This window comes from Petaurus breviceps, unplaced genomic scaffold (assembly GCF_028583685.1).
Source record: "Petaurus breviceps papuanus isolate PSGF00001 unplaced genomic scaffold, PetGlider_PUasm1.0 37, whole genome shotgun sequence".
Taxonomy (NCBI): Eukaryota; Metazoa; Chordata; class Mammalia; order Diprotodontia; family Petauridae; genus Petaurus; species Petaurus breviceps.
The window spans coordinates 24747300-24767066 of record NW_027186296.1 but is presented as its reverse complement, the minus strand read 5'-3'; the positions used below and the strand labels follow the sequence as shown (position 1 = coordinate 24767066).

Here is a 19767-nt window from a genome sequence, read left to right as displayed (position 1 = left end):
AACTATCGTGATTGCCCAACTCACTTAAATGGGAATATTTAAAATATTTGTGACTTCAACATGACTAATGTAGAAATATGTTTAATATGATCATATATGTATAGCCTATATCAGATTCCATGCTGTCTTGGGAAGGGGGGATGAGAGGGAGGGGGAAAATTTAGAACTAAAAATCTTATAAAAGTGAATGTTGAAAACTAAAAATAAATAAAGTAATTAATTTAAAAAAAGAAAGAAAAATGTTTGTGTCTTGTTATAAAGGAAGCTTGAGGAGATAAAGAATAAATGGGATGGACATGGGGGAAATGTAGTTGATGGAAAACAAAAGATATCAAAATGTTTTTAAAAAAGAAACAAATTGTTGCTCCTTGTTGGAGCCTTTCCCTTTCCATGGGCCAATGACTCCATTATCTAAGGAGGGCTGAAGAAAATGCCAAACACAGGCCTTTATAATCTGGGATTGAGTTTGTGAGTTCTAAATGTAATCTGTATGTTGTTTTTTTTTTGTTAATAGAGATTTTACATGAGTCAGATATATAACCTCTCTTGTGTTACTTTTACTTGATCTAATGGTTTTTGTCAACCCCTCATCCTTCTTGACCTCTCTGCAGCATTTGATACCATTGAACATCTTCTCTTCTTGGATACTCTCTTCTTTCTAGGTTTTCATGACACTATTCTATCTTGGTTGTTTTCCTACCTGTATGACCTCTCCTTCTCAGTCTCTTTTTTGGATCTTTATCCGAGTCACTCTCATTAACTGTGGGTGTCCCTGAAGGCTCTTCCTTCGGTCATTTTCCCTTCTCTTATACCATCTCACTTGGTGATCTCATCAGCTCACATGGATCCAATGACCATCCCTAGATAGATGGTTCCCAGGTCTTTATATCCAGCCCTAGGCTCCATTTCTATACTGACAGCTTCCTTTTGAACATTGAAAACTAGATGTCCCAGAGCCATCCCGACCTTGATTTATCTAAAATAGAACTCATTATCTTTTCTCACAAACCCTCCCTACTTCCCAACTTCCCTATTACAGTCAAGGGCACCACCCTTCCTCCCAGTCTTTTGTTGTTCAGTCATTCTCAGTTGTGTGCAGCTCTTTTCGATCCCATTTGGGGTTGTCTTGACAGAGATACTGGAGTGGTTTGCCACTCCCTTCTCCAGCCTCATTTTACAGATGAGCAACTAAGGCAAACAGGGTTAAGTGACTTGCCCAAGGTCACACAGCTAGTAAGTTTCTGAGGCCAGATTTGAACTCAGGAAGATGAGTCTTCTTGACTCTAGGCTCAGTGCTCTATCCACTGCCCCACCTAGCTACTCTCCTCCCAGTCACCCAGATTCAAAACCTTGGTATCATCCTCACCTTCTCATTTAACTTAACCCATATAACCAAAATCTTGTCATTTTGATCTTCATAATGTTGCTCGTATACACCCCCTTCTCCCCACTTCCATAGCCACAACCCTAGTTCAGACTCTTATCACTTCTTGCCAGTATAGCCTTCTAACTGGTCTCTGTCTCAAGTCTCTCCCCACTCTAATTCATCCGATACCTAGCTGCCAAAGAGATTTTTCCTTCAAGTTCCAAGTCTGACCATGTCAGTCCTCTGTGCAGTCTACTCCCGTGGCTCCCTGTTAACCCCAGGATTAAATATAAGCTACTGAGTTTTGCATTTGAAGCCCTGCATGACCTGACCCTTTTCTATCTTCAAGTCTTTTACTTTGCATCCCTCCATGGACTCTGACCCAGCCGCAGTGGCCGGCCTACGTCCTGTTCTTGTGCATAGCACTGCACCTTCATCTCCGTGCCTTGACATTGGCTCTCCTGCCTTCCACAGAAGGCCTTTCTGGAGCCCTCTAACTGTTACTGCCTTCTCCTCCCAGGTTACCTTTCTTGTACTCAGTATAGATCTCGTGTGTACCCAGATATTTACAAGCACGATTCCTCTCATTAGAATGCCATCTTGAAGGCAGAGACTGTTTCTGTTGTCTTTCTTTGTATCCCTACTGTTTACAGCACAGTGGCTGGCACATAGTAAATGCATACTAATTATTTTTGCAGTCATTAGTCTTTTTTTTTAAGCAATCGGGGTCAAGTAACTTGCTCAAGGTTACACGGCCAGGTGTTTCTGGGTGGGTGCTAAGTGTCTGAGCCTGGATTTGATCCCAGGTCACCCTGACTCTGGGGCTGGTGCTCTTACTCGCTGTGCTACCTGGCCACTCCAATCATTAGTCTTTTACTGAGAAAATAAGAGCAAGATATTTATTAAAAGCTTGAAATCCATGGCCTCATCTTTATCTTCCAGTTTAGAGCAAAGGAAACCTTTGCAGGAGAAGCCAATCACCATCTCTTGCAAGAGCCCACTCTGCTTTTGGACAGCTTTGTTAGGAAATTCTTCCTTTCTCCAACCCTAAATCTCTCTCTTTGCAATTTCTACCCATCATTTCTTGTTCTGTCTCTTGAGGTCAAGTAGAACAATTTCCTCTTGTACATGGTAATCCTCATATATTTGAAAGACTGGTATCATGTCCCTGCTAAGTCTAGGCCAAACATCCCCAGTTCTTTCATCCAGGACATCAGTGTCTTTAAAATGAGTCAGCTCACTACTGCAAGTGACATCTGACCAGGTCAGATTACAATGGGAATTCCTTCTTCTGGATAGTTTGTCTCTTCATGTAGCCTACATGTATTAGCTTTTTGGGGTTAAGGTCACCCTGTTGATTCACACTGAGCTTACTCTCTACTAAAATCCCAAAACTTGTCTAGTCACAACTCATCTATCTTGACCTGGTACAGTGTGTGTGTGTGTGTGTGTGTGTGTATACACACACATATATATGCACACTACATTTTATTTTTGCTTTTTTGGAGGGGGGAAGGCAGGGCAATTGGGGTTAAGTGACTTGCCAAGGGTCACACAGCTAGTAAGTGTTAAGTGTCTGAGGCTGAATTTGAACTCAGGTCCTCCTGACTCTAGAGCTAGTGCTCTATTCACTGCGCCACCTAGCCGCCCCTATTTTATTTTTTAAAAAATTTATTTATTTACTTTTAGTTTTCAACATTCAGTACACACTACATTATATATATATATACCACATTATATATAACATTATGTATATAATAGATATATGTATAATAAATATATATATATATATATAATATATATATATATGTATGTAATCTTAAGAGAGGAGATTAAATTTTTTCCTATCCAATATCATCTGATAAAATTTCGTCCTTCGTTCTAATAGGTTAGGAAGATCTTTTTGAATCCTGATTCTGTGGTCTAATGTATTTACCAGCTTTGTGTTGTCTACAGATTAGTTAGCACGTCACCTATGTCTTCATCCATTTTACTGGTAAAATAGAACAGGACCAATGACTGCTACCAGGGTCACTCCACCTTTTCAGGTAGACATTGATTTAGTAAGTCACTAATCTGTATTATCATCTGACCCACATTATCTCTACCTTCTCATGAGAGAATCTTTCAAATGAAATCTAGATATGCTTGTTGTTTTCCCCCAATTTACCACTTTAGTAACCCTGTCACAAAAGCTCAATCTGATAGAAAAAAAAAAGTTCTTCAAGAATCCATGTTGTCTCTCAGTGTTCACAGGTTCACTTTCTAAGTGCTCACAGACCTTTTCCTTTTAAGGATACATTCTAGAATTTTGTCAAGACTTGAAATCAAGCTCCCCAGCTCGGAGTTTAAATAATCTAGCTCCTCCCTTCCTGCCTGCCTGCCTTCCTTCCTCCCTCCCTCCCTCCCTCCCTTCCCTCCTTTCTCTCCCTTCCCTCCCTTCCTCCCTTCCTCCTTTCCTCTCTCCCTCTCTCCCTTCCTCCTTCCCTTCCCTCCCTTCTTTCCATCCCTCTCTCCCTGTCTTCCTTCGTTTTCAGAAATTATGATAGTGGTTTAGCACATTAACATCTGAGAATTCTTTCCATTCCCTGGGATGTATCTGGCCCTCATGACTTGACTTCAAAGTTCATTTTAAAAAATGAATAGTAAGGGGTGGCCAGGTGGCTCAGTGAGTAAGAGCACCAGCTCCAGTGTCGGGATGACCTGGGGATCAAATCCAGGCTCCGATACTTAGCACCACACCCAGAAATAACTGGGAAATAACAGAAATAACTGTAACCTTGAGCAAGCTACTTAACCCTGATTGCTTTAAAAAAAAAATGAATAGTATATTATTTTATTCCCAGCTACATGTGAAAACTATTTTTAACCTTTATTTTGTAAAATTGTGAGTTCCAAATTCTCCCCCTCCTTCCTTTTTTTTTTTTTTAATTTTTAAGCAATCGGGGTTAAGTAACTTGCTCAAGGTTACACGGCCAGTTATTTCTGGGTGTGGTGCTGTGTCTGAGCCCGGAATTCGATCTCCAGGTCGTCCCAACACTGGAGCCGGTGCTCTTACTCGCTGAGCCACCTGGCCGCCCCTTCCCTCCTTCCTTCTTATTCCCCTTCCCTGAGATGGTAAAAAATTTGACATAGGTTTTATATATGCAATCATATAAAATATATTTCCATATCAGTCAACTCATTGTTCATCGTGACTGTGTCCATTGATGAAGCTTTCCCCCTCAACCACAGTGATGCAGACTGGGCTCGAGATGGGGTTGGAGTGGGTAGTCAAGCATTGAACTTTGGAAATATTTAGGCTCTTGAGACCAGATGCTCAAGCTTGGGTTTAAATGATGTTGAAAGGAATTTCATTGAAACTTTTTAGGGATGACCTGGTAGGGTAGGACTGCACTTTCCTGGCCTTAAAGACTGCAGAATTCCTTTGGCTGTTGTCAGAGTAATACCTACTGTACCTGCCTTTCCTCGCTGCTATTACCATCAAGCTCCAGAGATCTTTGACTCCTGTGTCCACTATAATCATAGTATCATAGATCTAAAGGTGTAAAGGACCTTGAGGTGACCTATTCTAAAACTGTCATTTTAAAGATGAGGAAACTGAGACCCAGGGAAGTCAGTTGACTTACCCAAGGTCACACAAGTAGTATCAGTGGTGGGGTTTGTATCAAGGACCTTTGTCTCTAGAGTCAGTGCTTTTTTTGGAGGGGGGAAAGCAAGGCAATGGGGGTTAAGTGACTTGCCCAAGGTCACATAGCTAGTAAGTGTGTTGAGTGTCTGAGGCTGAATTTAAACTTAGGTCCTCCTGACTCCAGGACCGATGCTCTATTCATTGTGTCACCCAGCTGCCCCGAGTCAGTGCTTTTTTCACTATATTTTGCACCATGTCTTTGCATAGTCTAAAAGTCCTGGAGTCAGGATGACCTGGGTTCAAATCCCTCTGACATTTCCTTGTTTTGAGACCATAAACAAGTTCTAGAACTTTTGAGCCTCAGTTTACTCATCTGTAAATAGGGATGATAATATCTCACAAGATGGCTGTGAGGCTTAACTGATATAATTGTAATGAGGGTCTGGAGCATACTCTAATGTAAGTGCTTTACAAACCCTAATGACTTTTGTTGTTAGAGATAGGGATGGGATCTGTGACTTCAGTGTTGGGAGGATCTCCCAGATAAAGAAAGTCTGCTAGCACAGGTCAGAGCCTTCTTTACAATTCACATTCTTAATGAGTTAACATTAGAGTGCTAGGAGGTTAAGTGGCTTGACCATGGTCACCCAAGCAGTACATGTCAGATGCAAGGCTTGAACCCATGTCATCCTGGCTCTTGAGGCCACTGTCATGTCATACAATATCTTTTATTGTTATCAAAGAGAGAATCACTGATTTTTTTTAAGTGAATGTATTCCAGATTGTCAGAATATGTATTAAAGTGTCTTATATCTTGTGTTCCTAAAGATGAATTCTAAATATTTGGCTTCCTGGTGGCTTCTGACCTGATCCTCCTTTCCTGAAATGTAATTGAAATCCCTTCCTGACACCACCCTTTTTATTGGATGTGGGAAAGGTGCCATATCCTTAAATAACTTTTCCCTCTTTCCTTTCATTTGAGGAGCATATGTCCTTGAGAGTGGACATTGGCCTTTATCCCAATTTGTATTCATGATCATCCATCTTCCAACTCCGATTTAACATGGCATCTCTTGAATACCTCTGCTCTATGGGTTAAACAAAGATTCCACTCCTGAATGGCTCTTGTCCTCAGCTTCTTTTGGTCCAATACATACTCTCTTCATGTTCAACCTTGTTTTATGAATCAATTATACATGGTTTTTCATCTCTGAGTTTTTATACGTATATCATATGTATGTATAGCAGTGCCTCAGAAACTTAGTAGCTGCGTGACCCTGGTCAAGTCACTTAAATCTGTGTGCCTCAGTTTCCTCATCTGTAAAATGACCTGGAGAAGGAAATGGTAAACCATTCTAGTATCTTTGCCAAGAAAACCCTAAATGGGGTCACGAAGAGTTAGGTGTGTGTGTGTGTGTGTGTGTGTGTGTGTGTGTGTGTGTGCGCATGTGTATGTGTGAAGGGACCTTACAGACCATCTCATCAAATTCCCCCATTTTGCAGATGAGGAAATTGAGATTTAGGGAGCTAGAATCACTTGACATAAGTCATACAGTCTATATGCACCACAGCTGACATTTGAGACCCTCTCATTCCAGAGCTAGAGCCGCTGTTCCACTTTGACTCTGTAGGGCTTCTGCATTTTTCTACTGTTCATATGAAAATATCCTATTTGATTGAGGCCTTACTTTATTTGTAGGATTTTCGTTCTTCAAAGCCTCTTTGGAATGCCCTCTTTTCCCTTCCTGTGTTGGTTTTCAATTACTACCCTGTTCAGTTGTCCGATTTCTCCATCATATTTCCAGTCCTTCAGTTTCATCTTCAGTTGGCTTCTTTCCTTCAACTCTTTGGCACTTCTTTCCCTTCATTATTCAGTTTGTTCAAAAATAATATTTTATAATATAGCAGAATACAACCTAGTAGATAATATATTATGCTATACAATCTCTTGGTTTTACGTTGCTTTTTTTTTTCCCCCGAGTGATGTAGTGGAAAGAGTGTTGAACTTACTATAGGAGCCAAGTTAAAATTCCAGATTTACACTTACTACGTATGACCTTGGGCAAGTCACTTAATTTTTTTTTTGGTTTTTTGGAGGGGGGACTACAGGGAAATTGGGGTTAAGTGACTTGCCCAAGGTCACACGGCTAGTAAGTATGTCAAGTGTCTGAGGCCGGATTTGAACTCAGGTTCTCCTGACTCCAGGGCTGGTGCTCTATTCACTGCACCACCTAGCCACCCCAAGTCACTTAATTTTTTTTTTAAAGCAATGGGGGTTAAGTAACTTGCTCAAGGTTACACACAGCTAGGTGTTTCTGGGTGGGTAATAAGTGTCTGAGCCCGGATTCGATCCACGTGTCATCCCGACACTGGAGCCGGTGCTCTTACTCACTGTGCTACCTGGCTGCCCCCAAAATATCAGTTTTCTATAGTACCGTGTTTCCCCAATAATAAGACACTGTCTTATTAATTTTTTTGAACAGAAAAACACCAGAGGGCTTATTTTCAGGGGAGGGCTTATTTTAATGAACATTGACAGCAATTTTAATAAACAGGTAAATGTGAACAAAAAAATGTACCTTTATTCAATAAGCAAATCACTGGGGAAGAACAGGATGACATGCTCACTGCTGAAGCTCTGATTGGATGCAGCTCGGAGCGCGGCATGCGTCTCACCGGGGAGGGGGTGGGGGGGACGGTGCATACAGAGGGTACTGTAGTGTAGCGCAGGGGATCACCTTCACTACAGTAGCAATCTCAATAGGGCTTATTTTCGGGGGAGGGCTTATTTTAGAGGAATCTTATACAGTAAGGGGAGGGCTTATTTTCGGGATAGGTCTTATTATCGGGGAAACACGGTATGTATATTTTTAATAAATAACTATTTTTTTTTAAGCAATTGGGGTTAAGTAACTTGCTCAAGGTTACACGGCCAGTTATTTCTGGGTATGGTGCTAAGTATCTGAGCCTGGATTTGATCCCCAGGTCATCCTGACACTGGAGCCGGAGCTCTTACTCGCTGAGCCACCTGGTTGCCCCAGTCACTTAATTTTTGCTCTCTGTGGCTTCAGTTTCCTCTCGTGTACAATGGAGGGGTCCAAAACTGGTGATGTCTCAGGTCCTTTCTAGCTCTTGATCAATGATCTTTTGCTCCTTCCCTCCTTGCCTACTCCTCAAGTCATCACTTGCAATAAAGAATTAAAAAGTTAGAGAAAGAAGACAATTTCACAAAGCCAGTCAACACAGTTTCACACAACCAATGGAGTCTGACAGTCTCTGCAAAATTTCACTGACCAGATTTTCTCTGCATTGTCTTCTCACCCTTTTTTTTCTATGTAGAGCTCAATGCTTTCTTTTCTGAGAACTTGGTTCAATGGAAAGAGTCCTGATTCTTGAGTCAGAGGATGTGCTTTCAGATCCCACCTCTGATGTTTACTACTGGTATGTCCTTGGATGAGTCACTTAACCTCCTTGAAGCTCATGTGTAAGATGAGCAGGTTGGATGAGATGGACTCTAGATGGATGATGCTGTAATCCTAATTCAATTTCATTAATTCAGCCTCATGATTCAACAAAAGCTATTCTTTCTTGTTGTTTTTTTGTGTGTCAACTCTTGTTCATCCCTGATTACCTAGTATATTATATTTCCTTTCTCTCTCTTCTTTCTTCCTTCATATAGCCCACCTGACATGCAGTCTTGCCTATTTTATGTTGACCAATTCATAAACTTATCATTAATTAATATTATTGTAATAAATTAGAGTATAGTATTAATACTATTAACTATTACACAATTAAATAGTTGATATTAATTATATATATCTGTCTATATTATATATAATAATATACCATTATAAATATTAATAACCCCATATGGAGGTGTGACCCACAGTTTAAGAAGTGCTGAAAGGGTTGTAATTGGATAAAGTTTAAGAAGCCCTGGTTTAGATCACAGCAATTTAAAAAACATATTTTTTGCCATCCTCATTTTTTAATCCGTCCCACTATGAGGGCTGTCTTGTACCTCTGTAGACTTTCATATTTTTTTGTGAAAGCTGAGTGACACGTTTCAGAATGCCAGAGAATTTGATTAGGTTCCTTTATGATGGTGAGCCAGTCCCAGGTGGTCAACAGTCCTTGTGCATAACCTGATACACAGGGCACACCTCCTTCTACAAACTCCAGCTGATGGAAATGCAAACAGGTGACTCATGGCCTGATAGTCTATGTACTAAGCAGGTGGAACAAGGAAAGACTTCTTAGAGAAATAAGGAAGGATGTAATTTTGGCCTGTTGCAGAATATTTCTTACTCATAACCATGATGGAAATTAATTTATTTATGCTTAAATTAACTTTTTAAATTTTTTTTTTAACTTTTTGCCTTTTGGAGGGCAATTGGGGTTAAGTAACTTGCCCAAGGTTACACGGCTAGTGTTTGTGTGTGTGTGTGTGTGTGCGTGCGCATGTGCTAAGTGTCTGAGGCCGGAACCGAACTCGGGTCCTCCTGACTCCGGGGTTGGTGCTTTACTCACTGAGAAATCTAGCCGCTCCTATGCTTAAATTATTAAGAGATTGCTTAGGAAGCTATTCAAAATGGCCCTCTAGATACACATACATAATTTATGTATTTTATGTGCATGTGTACATAAATTCACAATACACATATGTATAGATATTTATGCATTGCATAGATCATGGTGAACTAGAAAAGATAACACTTTTCCCCTCCTCCTCTCAGTTAACTTCCTCTTACCAAGTTGCAAAAATATAGAGCTCAGAAATTCAGAGTGCTATCAACAGCTTAGGTGGCATCAACACGACTTCAGATGATCTAATTTTGTGGCTCTGTTTCATGATTTTCCTGTGAAGTGATATACTATTTATATTCTAATATACAGTTTCCTGTGAAATTTCATACTGTTGCTACATTTATAACCACTTTTCTTTCAAACCTGTGGCTAGATACTCTGGATCATGGTTTTCTTTTTTTTTTAATGACTGTACTATCTTTTTCATAAATATGCATGCAAACCAGATGTCAAGTGTGCAGTAGGTTCTGTGATAATAAAAGTTACCTTCTGGCTCCCTAGATGTGGAAAGAGGCCTTTTGGGCATTTAAACATATCTTTACAAAGTTTCTCCTTCTACCCTCAATCTTCACAGATTTTACCTGAGCATTGTTTAAATTTTATATTATCATTAATAATATAGTAATTTTCATCATTAGAACTCTCACAGCCTTTTACACTCTAATGTTCTCTAATTCTATGCCTGGGGAATTTACTCAGGGCAAAATAGTACCTGTAATCTTCTGAAATTTTGAAATCCCCTTCACACCTATATGTATGCGGAAGTGATTTTTTTTTTGGAGGGGAGATTGTAAATTTGTGCAATCCTTATCTTTTAAAATTACCATTTTAACTGGAAAGTTTTAGTTTAGGAAAATAATTATGTATAAGTTGATTTTGCACATGAATCATTGTTATATCAAAGTTGCCTCCTCTCCCCCCCACCCCCCTTAAAAAAACAATCTTTGTTGTTCAGCTGTTTCAATCATGTTTAGCTCTCTATGACTCCTTTTTGGGGGTTTTCTTGGCAGATACTGGGGTGATTTGCCATTTCCTTCTCCAGCTTATTTTACTGATGATGAAATTGAGGCAAACAAGACTAAGTGACTTGCCCAGAGTCAGATAGCTAATAAGTGTGTGAGGTGGATTTGAACTCATGAAGATGAGATTCCTGATTCTAAACCCAATGGTCTGTCCACAATGGGACCTAGTTTTTCCTTTATCATCTTAGCTGGTAACATTTAACTGTTTTAAATGTTTGTTATGAGTGCACCTATAAGGAAATTGAAGGAATCTAGCCTTACCAATTTTTGTCAGGTTATGAAAACAAAAACTTGTAAATGAGAAATGGTTGGATTATAGAAGAACAAGAAAACTGGTGTAAATACTTGACTGCTCCTACATTAATCGTCAAGCTCCTAGAATGACTGTAGATTTACCTTAAAAAAATCTCAAAGCTTTTGTGACTGTGAAGAAGCAACTCTTTAATGAACATAACCAAGTAAATTCAATTCTTCTTTTGTGCTGTGATCGATAAGTTTGGAGAAGAAATGTGCTTTGGCTGAGAGCCTCAATCAAAGGCCCTCTTTAGCACCAAAGCTCAGAAGTGAGTGTGAAAGAAGTGAGGAGAGATGCCTGAGACAAGAAAGTAAAAAATAGAGAGGAAGAAAAGAGGACAGGGGTGGAGATCAGCAGGGGCAGCCATGATGAAGAACTGGGTGGGGGGCTGGGGAGAGGCGAGAATAGCAGAGTAGGACAGTGTGGATGGTGACAATCAGTGATGGGGAGAGGGAGGATGGAACAGCTCTGGCAGCCAGCTGAGCCTCAGGGCTAGGGCATTGATGGCATAGTCCTTTGCCCTCTTTTTGGAAGTAGGTGGGACTTTTGTTGTTGTTCAGTCATTTTTCAGTTATTTCCAACTCTTCATGGCCCCATTTGGGGTTTTCTTGGCAAAGATACTGGAGTACTTCGCCATTTCTTTCTCCAGCTCATTTTACAGATGAGGAAACAGGCCAACATAGTTAAATGACTTGCCCAGGGTCACAGTGTCTGTGACTGGGTTTGAATTCAGTTCTTTGTGACTCCAGGCTCATATTCTATCCACTGTATCACCTAGGTGGAGTTGAGAAGGAGACAACCATTAGTCTCACAGCTTGATAGCCCATGAAGGCATCTGTGCCACACTGAAGGCCTGCCAGCTTGGTATACAGTTCACCAGATTGGGGGCAGTATTCGTTGCGTAGCATTTTCTAGCTTTAGCATGTCGTAGGATCATCATTTTAGACCTGGAGGGACCTAGGCCATCGATTCCATCCTCTTCCTTCTCTTCTTGCCTAATAATTTTCAGGCAAGGACCAGAGAGGTAAAGGGATTTGTCTAAAAACCACACAAGTTATAGAACCATAGATTTAGTGCTGGTTAGTAAGTCATACACATGGGATTCAAACCCAGGTTCTCTGACCCCAAAGCCAAACACTCTGCCATACCACACTACCCCCTAATAGACAATGTTCATGATGATACTGAATCCTCAAGAAAAGATTAAGGTGTTTTTTCTACTGTTTAGTCAACACGTGCATTTATTAAGCATTTACTAAGTACCAGGTGCTGGGCTAAGTGCTAGGAATATCCAGTATGCTCTGCATCTGCTATCCTGTCTGTTTTCTGCAAGAGCTTCCATCCTCCCCTTAAATCCTGGTGTCCTGTTCCACCTCCTCTCCTGCCTGCGTGGTGACTCCCCCTTTAGACTGTAAGCCCCTTGAGTACAACAGGGACCCGTTATCTTTTTATCAGTTGTATCCCCAGTGCATAGGACAGTGAGTGCTGGCCTGTTGTAGTCACTTAATAAATGTTTAATGGATTGGACAGAAATACAAGCAGTAAGAGAACCCCTGCCCTCAAGGAGCTTACATTTTAATGAAGGAAGACAGCATAGAAACAAGTTGAAAAGGGGGTGAGGTGAGAAAGAGAAGGAGAAGGGATGAAGATATCTGGCAAAGTGTGGACAGTATAGAGAAATTCCAGGAGTGCAGTCTGGACAAGAAGGATGACATGGTTGGCCTGGGCACTCTGCTTACAATGGAGGTTCTGAGAGGAAACACCAACCTGAATACCAGGGCTGGCCTGAGGCTTCAGGAGAAAGAGGTTTCTGGGGCACAGGAGAGAAATTCTGGGAGAGTCAAATGTGTCAACTGGACAGGAATAAAGGCAGGAACCTGGGCAATACATATGAATTTGTTCTTAGGAATTTAAAAAATAACTATAATTTATATAAACTTTAGGGTTTGCAAGCTGCTTTATTTACATTATTTCATTTCCTTCTCCTTCATTTGCACAACAAACTTGTGTAGCTGGTGCTATTATTATTCCCATTTTACAGACGAAGAAGCAGAGATGCAGAGATGTTAAATGTCTTGCCTAGGATCACACAGCTAGAAAGTGGCCATGGTAGAATTTGAACGCAGGCCTTTCTCACTCTAAACCCTGCCCTCTATCTACCTGGTTCTCTGGTTGCCTAAGAAAGAAAGAAAGAAACAAACAAACAGGGCAAGAAAACAGAGCTAGCTGGGTTGGGTCAGGGCAGGGTGATGCATGAACTTAGAACAATATGTGCTATTTATTGCCAAAAATATGTGTTCATCACTAACAGACTCTTCCTATTAAAAAAAAAAATCACATGACTACAGCAATGGCTCATCTGCATGGTAGAAAATACCAGCCCTAGAAAATCAAGTGCTTTCACTGCATTTCAGCATCCTCAGCCTCAGGTTAGAGGGGAAGCTAGTATTTCAACCTAGGGTTCTGCCAAATATATTCTACCTACACAGGATATTGTTATGCTCTTGTACTACAAAGTCTTTATTCTTTTTGTTTCTCACTTCCAATTTTATCATCTTCAGTGTAAAGGATCTGTGCCTCCCATAAGGCTTTAGGACAACCTCAAATACCTTCTCTCCTGCATATTAAAGGTAATAATAAAACTGTGCAGCCCTACTCAGACCTACATGCATACCTCCTCCAACAAAAGACCTTTTCTGACTTCCTCTAGAGGTCAGCGATATCAAAATCTCAGAAATTACTTTGTATTAATTTTTAAAACCTATTTTTTTGTATAAGTTGTATATGTACAATGTTAAGTCCCTTGAGGGCATGGGCTGACTCTTTTGTCTCTGTAGTTCTAGCACCTGGCACAATGTTTAGCACACAGTAAGTGTTTTTTCAGTTGAACTGAAGGCCTGATCGTACCTTACTTTTTTCTACAGCTACCAGACATTTGACTCTTTTTAGAGACAAGGATAAGATGTTTGTTTTTGTTTTTATGCTGGATAGTAGCAAATAGCTATCATTTCTAGGAATTGATTGTGCTGACCAATTGAATAGACTAAGGATTCTTAACCTGGAGTCTGTGAATCTATTAAAAAATTTTTTTTGTGGAAGTAACTGTTTTTTTAATATAATTTGTTTCTTTTGCAAGCCTGTGTATTTTATTTTATACATTTAATAACATTCTTCTGAGAAGGGGTTCATAGGCTTCACTAGATTGCCAGATGGGTCCCTGATACCAAAGAGGGTAAGAATCCCTAGAATGGACCTACGGTGAAAATTGCTGTGTGAGGGTATATTAAAGTGTGTGACATTACTAAGCTTCCTTTTTGGGACACAGAGAGACTTTCTTCATGTCCTGGATGAAGGAGAAGTGGACTAGGCACCCTACCAGTCTGTGCCCAGACAGTTGCCATAGTGAGGTCACTCATTACCTCTGCCCCACCTGAGACTGTCATTTGGAAGAAGTTGTGGGATTAGTGACAATGGTATTGCCATTTTCCGTCAGCAGGCAGCTCTTGTTGAGAGATTTAATTTTCACAGTCTGTAGTCTGGGCTATCTGTGTCCCGACTGGCAAAATTCTAGATGCAACATTCACTGGGTAGAGAACATCTAGCAAAGAAAGCCTTGTTCACAGAGCCATCATGGCTTTATCAAGGGTAGGTCATATCAAACTGTCCTTATTTCCTTTTTTTTTTTTTGACAGGTTTACTAACCGGATAGAAGGATATTAAGCATTTTTTTTTCTTCTGCATGTGGGGTAAGTTTTACAACCTTCCCATTTCTCCCCATGCCATAGATTACAAAATGTGTCCTGAACCAACTTTGCATGACCAAAATTGTGGGGAGGGGAGCAAAAACCATAGTTCCAGGGACTCTGGAACAAAGAGAGGCCATTGGTGGTGGTGGTGGTGGAAGGGAGGGGGTTGATTTCATTTCTGATATGGGTGGGGTAGAGAGAAAAGGGAGATTTAATTATTTTTATCTGCTGAAGGTGTGTAAGTGCTGAAAGCACCCTCAGAATTTTAGGGCCCTGAGGGCAAAGTCTCAGTCAAAGCACACTGGTTAGGATTCTGCCGGTTGATCAGGGGAATGCCATAGATAATTTATCTAAAACTTAGTCAAGCATTTAAAAATGCTTTTCTTGTGGATTAACATTGAGAAATGTGGTCAAGCTGATAGTGCAATTACATGGATTTGGTACTAGTTGAATAACTGGAACCAGAGAATTGTCATTAGTAGCTTAATGTCAGTTTAGAAGAAGCTCTTTCATGAAGTATTCCAGGTCTCTTTGTGGTTTAATATTTTAATCAGTTATTGGGATAAATGCAGAATTGATATGGACGCCACATTTGCAAAAAACACAAAGTTGAATGGGTTGGCTAATACCATGAAAGAAAATCAATATTTTAAAAAACTTCATGGGCTATATATGGGGTCAAATTTAATCTAAATTTTAAGAGGGATAACTGTAAAGTCATACAGCTGGATTTAAAAAAAGTCACCTTCACAAGCAAAAGATAGGGAAGGCATGGCTAAACAGCATTTCATTTGAAAAAGATCTGGGTGTTAGAACAGTGGCTCATTGGATAGAGTGCTGGACCTGGAGTTAGGAAGAACAAGACCTCAGACACTTACTGTCCGTGTTTCCTAGTGCAAGTTTGCTTAACCTTTTTTTGTATTGGTTTCCTCAAATGTCAAATGCTGATAGTACTAGCACCTACCTCCCAGAGTTGTTGTAAGGAACAAATGAGATGATATTTGTAAAGTGCTTAACAGTGTCTGGTATATGATAGGCAATATATAAATGCTACTACTACTACTGTTATTATCTAAACTTTGTAAAGTATATCACATCTTAAAGTACCATGTAAGTGTTATTATGATCAGTTCAATATGAGTCAACAATGTGATATGGCCACCAAGAAAGCATATGGGACCTGATGATGCATTAAGAAAATCATTGTGTTCAGGCCCAGGGAGGTCTGCCATATTCAGACCACTTCTGGATTATTTTATGTGACTCTGCCAACTACATTTTAGGAGTGACTTTGATAAGCTGTAAAATATGCAGAGAAGGTGTAACAATAATGCAATATTCACAACATCCATGGTGGTTATAAATATGCTGGTATAGTTGTGAATCACAAAATGTAACAGGCTCTCCATATGGAGGATAGAGCCAAAGCCTTTTTTCAAATACCAGAATACTGAGGCCCAGAACCAGACAGCCAAAGTCATTACAGTGACCACGAAGTTGGTACACATGGTTAATGCAGTGAACACCCACATTCCCAAGTCATCAACAGAATGGGCTCCCTCAAGCAGGGATCCTCCTCTCTCACTCATGGTAGCTCCTGAGCCTGGTTCTTGGAAGTTCTCAGCAGAAATTCCCAGAGGAAAGGTCTCAGCAGAAACCACAGCCTCCAGATGCTTACTGAGAGAAATTCTGGAAATTCTCAGCTTGGGTTTTTCATTATATAAGGCATTAGCTCCTCCCTGTTCTGCCCCTTCCTGTTACATCAGCAACTTTCTCCCAAGGTATTAATTATTTCTGTGTTAAACAAGGTGTTAACTTGAAACAAGGTGCTAAGTACCTGCTTACTTGCCAATACAAAAGGGTATAGAAGATCTTCAGATTCCATTAACATTACAGATGGCCAACCAGGATGATTAAAGGGCCTTAGATTCATGCCATGTGAGGATCAGATGAAGGAACTAGGGGTGTTTAGCCTAGAAGAGGGGTGGGTGGTGGGAAAACTTTATAACTATCTTAATAGCTTAATAAGGGGTGGGTGGTGGGGAACACAGATAGCTATCTTCAAGTATTTGAAGGGCACTTGAAAGATAGATTAGATATGTTCTGTTTGGTCATTTAGAACATAACTAGGAAAACTGGATGGAAGTTGAAAAGGTTTTTGAAGTAAGGGGGAAAAATTCTGTGAAGTTTGGATTCAGTCTAAGCTTTGGTTTTCTCACCTATAAAATAGGAAATATCTACACTATTTACTGGTACTCGAATCAGAAGGGATCTCATAGGTCATTTAGTTTACCAGGGTGGGGAACCTGCGGCCTCAAGGTCACAAGTAGCCGCATCTAGGTCGTCTGATTCTGCCATTTGACTGAATCCAAATTTCACAGAACAAATCCCCTTAATGAAAGGATTTGTTCTGTCAATTTTGGACTCAGTCAAAAGGCTGTGCTCAAGGACCTAGATGGCTACATGTGACCTTGAGGCCGCAGGTTCCCCACCCTGGTAAACTAAATGACCTATGAGATCCCTTCTGATTCGAGTACCAGTAAATAGTGTAGGTATTTCCTATTTTATAGGTGAGAAAACCAAGGCTTAGAGAATTAACACATAGCTAACTAGTGTCCAAACTGGGTGTTTATATAAACCCTGGGACATCTGGCTCAGTGTTAGTTTTGCTCCTTTTTTGTGCCTCTGCTTCAAAGAAGAGAATTGATTCCAAATTGCTTTGAAACATGAAATGTCTGACTTGGTGAAGACTTGCTTGTTCCCTGCCTAGTTATTACTGTTATCCAATATAGCATTGACCCCATTCTTCCTATTTCCTTATCAAGACTTCACTTTACTTTTCCTTGTAATTATAGGTGATGATACACTTAGTTTTTCAAAAATAGTGGATTTTATCTGGGCCACTGGGTAAAGAATGTTTGACCAAAGTTCACTGATTAAGAAACAGTGATTGCTGAGAAAATGGATTTAGAATCTCTAGGGAGTTTTGTAAAAGAAGACATCCTTTTCCAGTATGAGAACAGCTTTATTTTTCTGGAAATTCTCAAAGGACATTGTCCTTTCCTTTATCCCATTTGATTTCCTAGTATAGTTTTTTTTTTTTATTGAATTCTTTACATTTTCTTTTCAGAAGACAGCAATGACGGTATTCAGTTTTTACATGTTTCAGCTCTTTTATTTTTGATATTTTATTCATGTTTTAAAAAATAACATCATGTTCACTTCTTAATAGCTCCCTAAGAGATGGTTCCTTTGTAACAAAGTAAAACAAATATGTAAAAGTGCTTTCCAAACTTGATATTTAATTTATGATTCATTTTGTACCAGTAGACTACCACCTCTCTCTACTAAGGAGAAGGATGTAGGTTTCACTATTGATTCTCTGGAGTCGATTGGTCTTTGCACTGATCTGAAGTCTGTGGCCTTTAAGTGTTTTTAAAACTTAGTAATATCTATATTATTGTGCCTGTTGGGTGTTTTGTTTTCTTAGTTTTGCTTATTTTATTGTACATCAGTTCACATAAGACTTCTTGAGTTTTTCTGAATTCTTCATATGTGTTTCTTAATATATAATAATTTTCCACTATATTAATGTACTACAGTTTGTTCAGCCTTTCCTCCAATCAACAGATACCCACTTTGTTCCAAGTTTTGTTACCATGAAAAGTACTGCTATAAATATTTTGCAATATCTGGTACTTTTTCTTCTGTCTCTGACCTCCTTGTGGCATTATTACCCAGTATTCTCTAGCATTATATTTTGAAAAGAGTCCAATATTGTGTTATCAAAAATCAGCTTGAGGCCATGCTCCTCTCCTCTCCTCTCCTCTCCTCTCCTCTCCTCTCCCCTCCCCTCCCTTCCTCTTCCCTCCCCTCCTCTCGTCATAGTAATGTTTAGCTCTTTATCCACTCTGATCTACCACCTGCTTTCATGTCAGGAGTATTTTCAGTCAGCTAACACAGTAGACTTTGGGGTGGAACTAGGAGGAGGAGGATCGGCTCCCCACCCTCTGTAGGACTTTCTGTATTTTCCACTGAATATACTCCCAGGATGCCAGAGTGTTCTCTGCTATTTTAATGCTTTGGCAAAATACTGGTTGAATTTCTGGCCGAGTATGATTCCTCCAGCACATTTGTGTTTTCATGTGTTAGGATTGTCAAGACTGATAATAGTGCTTTGGTGATTCTTCCTTGCACATATTCTCACCTTGAAAGAGACTTGCCAAGGAACCATCTGGGTAAATGGTGTTATAGTTTTAGTAAGGAAAAAAATTCCTTCTATTATGTATTTTCTAATGTTGAGCTCTCAGAACTTGGCCATTTCTCCCCTGATCTTCAGGGGCCTGTCTTTTTGTCTACAAACAAAGTAACTGAGAGATCATGTATGCACACTCTTTTCTATAGATAACTTTTGTTTTTGCATCCTGAAGTTTCCAAAACTATTTTTCTTTCCTTCCTTATCCGGAGAGTCATCACTCAGAACAAAGATTTTAGAAGGAAGAAAAAAAGTTCAGCAAAACCAACCAACACATCATTCATGTCTGAAAGTATAAAATGGCAAATATTTCATATCCACAGTCTCACACCATTACTCATCTCTAGTGATAATTTTGGTCATTGTTATTGTTCAGTAAGCAGCTAGGTGGTGCAGAGGACAGAGCACTGGACCTGGAGTCAGGAAGACCTGAATTCAAATTTGACTTCACATACTAACTGTGAGACTCTGAGCAAGTCACTTAACTTTTGTTTGCCTTAGTTTCCTCATTTGTAAAATGAGAATAGTTATAGCATCTACTCGCCTTCCTTCTAGGGAATAAAATGAGAATGTTTGTAAAGTGCTTTGCAAATCTTAAAATACTAATTAATGCTAGTTATTCTTATAAACAATCCATTTTTATTTTATTCTTTCCATCTACATTTTTCATATTGTTTAAATTGTTTTCTTGGAATAACATTATCTTAAACATTGAATTCTTTGAATTAAAAAATATATAACAAAAAACCATAGGCCCAAATTTTTCAGTCCCCCCCACCAAGAAAAAATAAACATATTTCTGTGGAAAAAAAATCATGAAATATCACATCTCTTCCTTTTTAAATTGTGGAACATGTAAAGC

The 19767-nt window shown here is 39.6% G+C and overlaps 1 protein-coding gene across 1 annotated transcript in view; it reads left to right on the top strand.

Annotated features, from left to right (window-relative positions):
• Positions 1–19767, top strand: part of RAB27A (RAB27A, member RAS oncogene family) — a 102692-nt gene that overhangs the window by 43550 nt on the left and 39375 nt on the right. The window contains exon 2 of the mRNA XM_069098092.1: positions 14597–14650. The gene's annotated coding sequence lies outside the window, so the exon portion shown is untranslated. The remainder of the gene's footprint in view (positions 1–14596; positions 14651–19767) is intronic.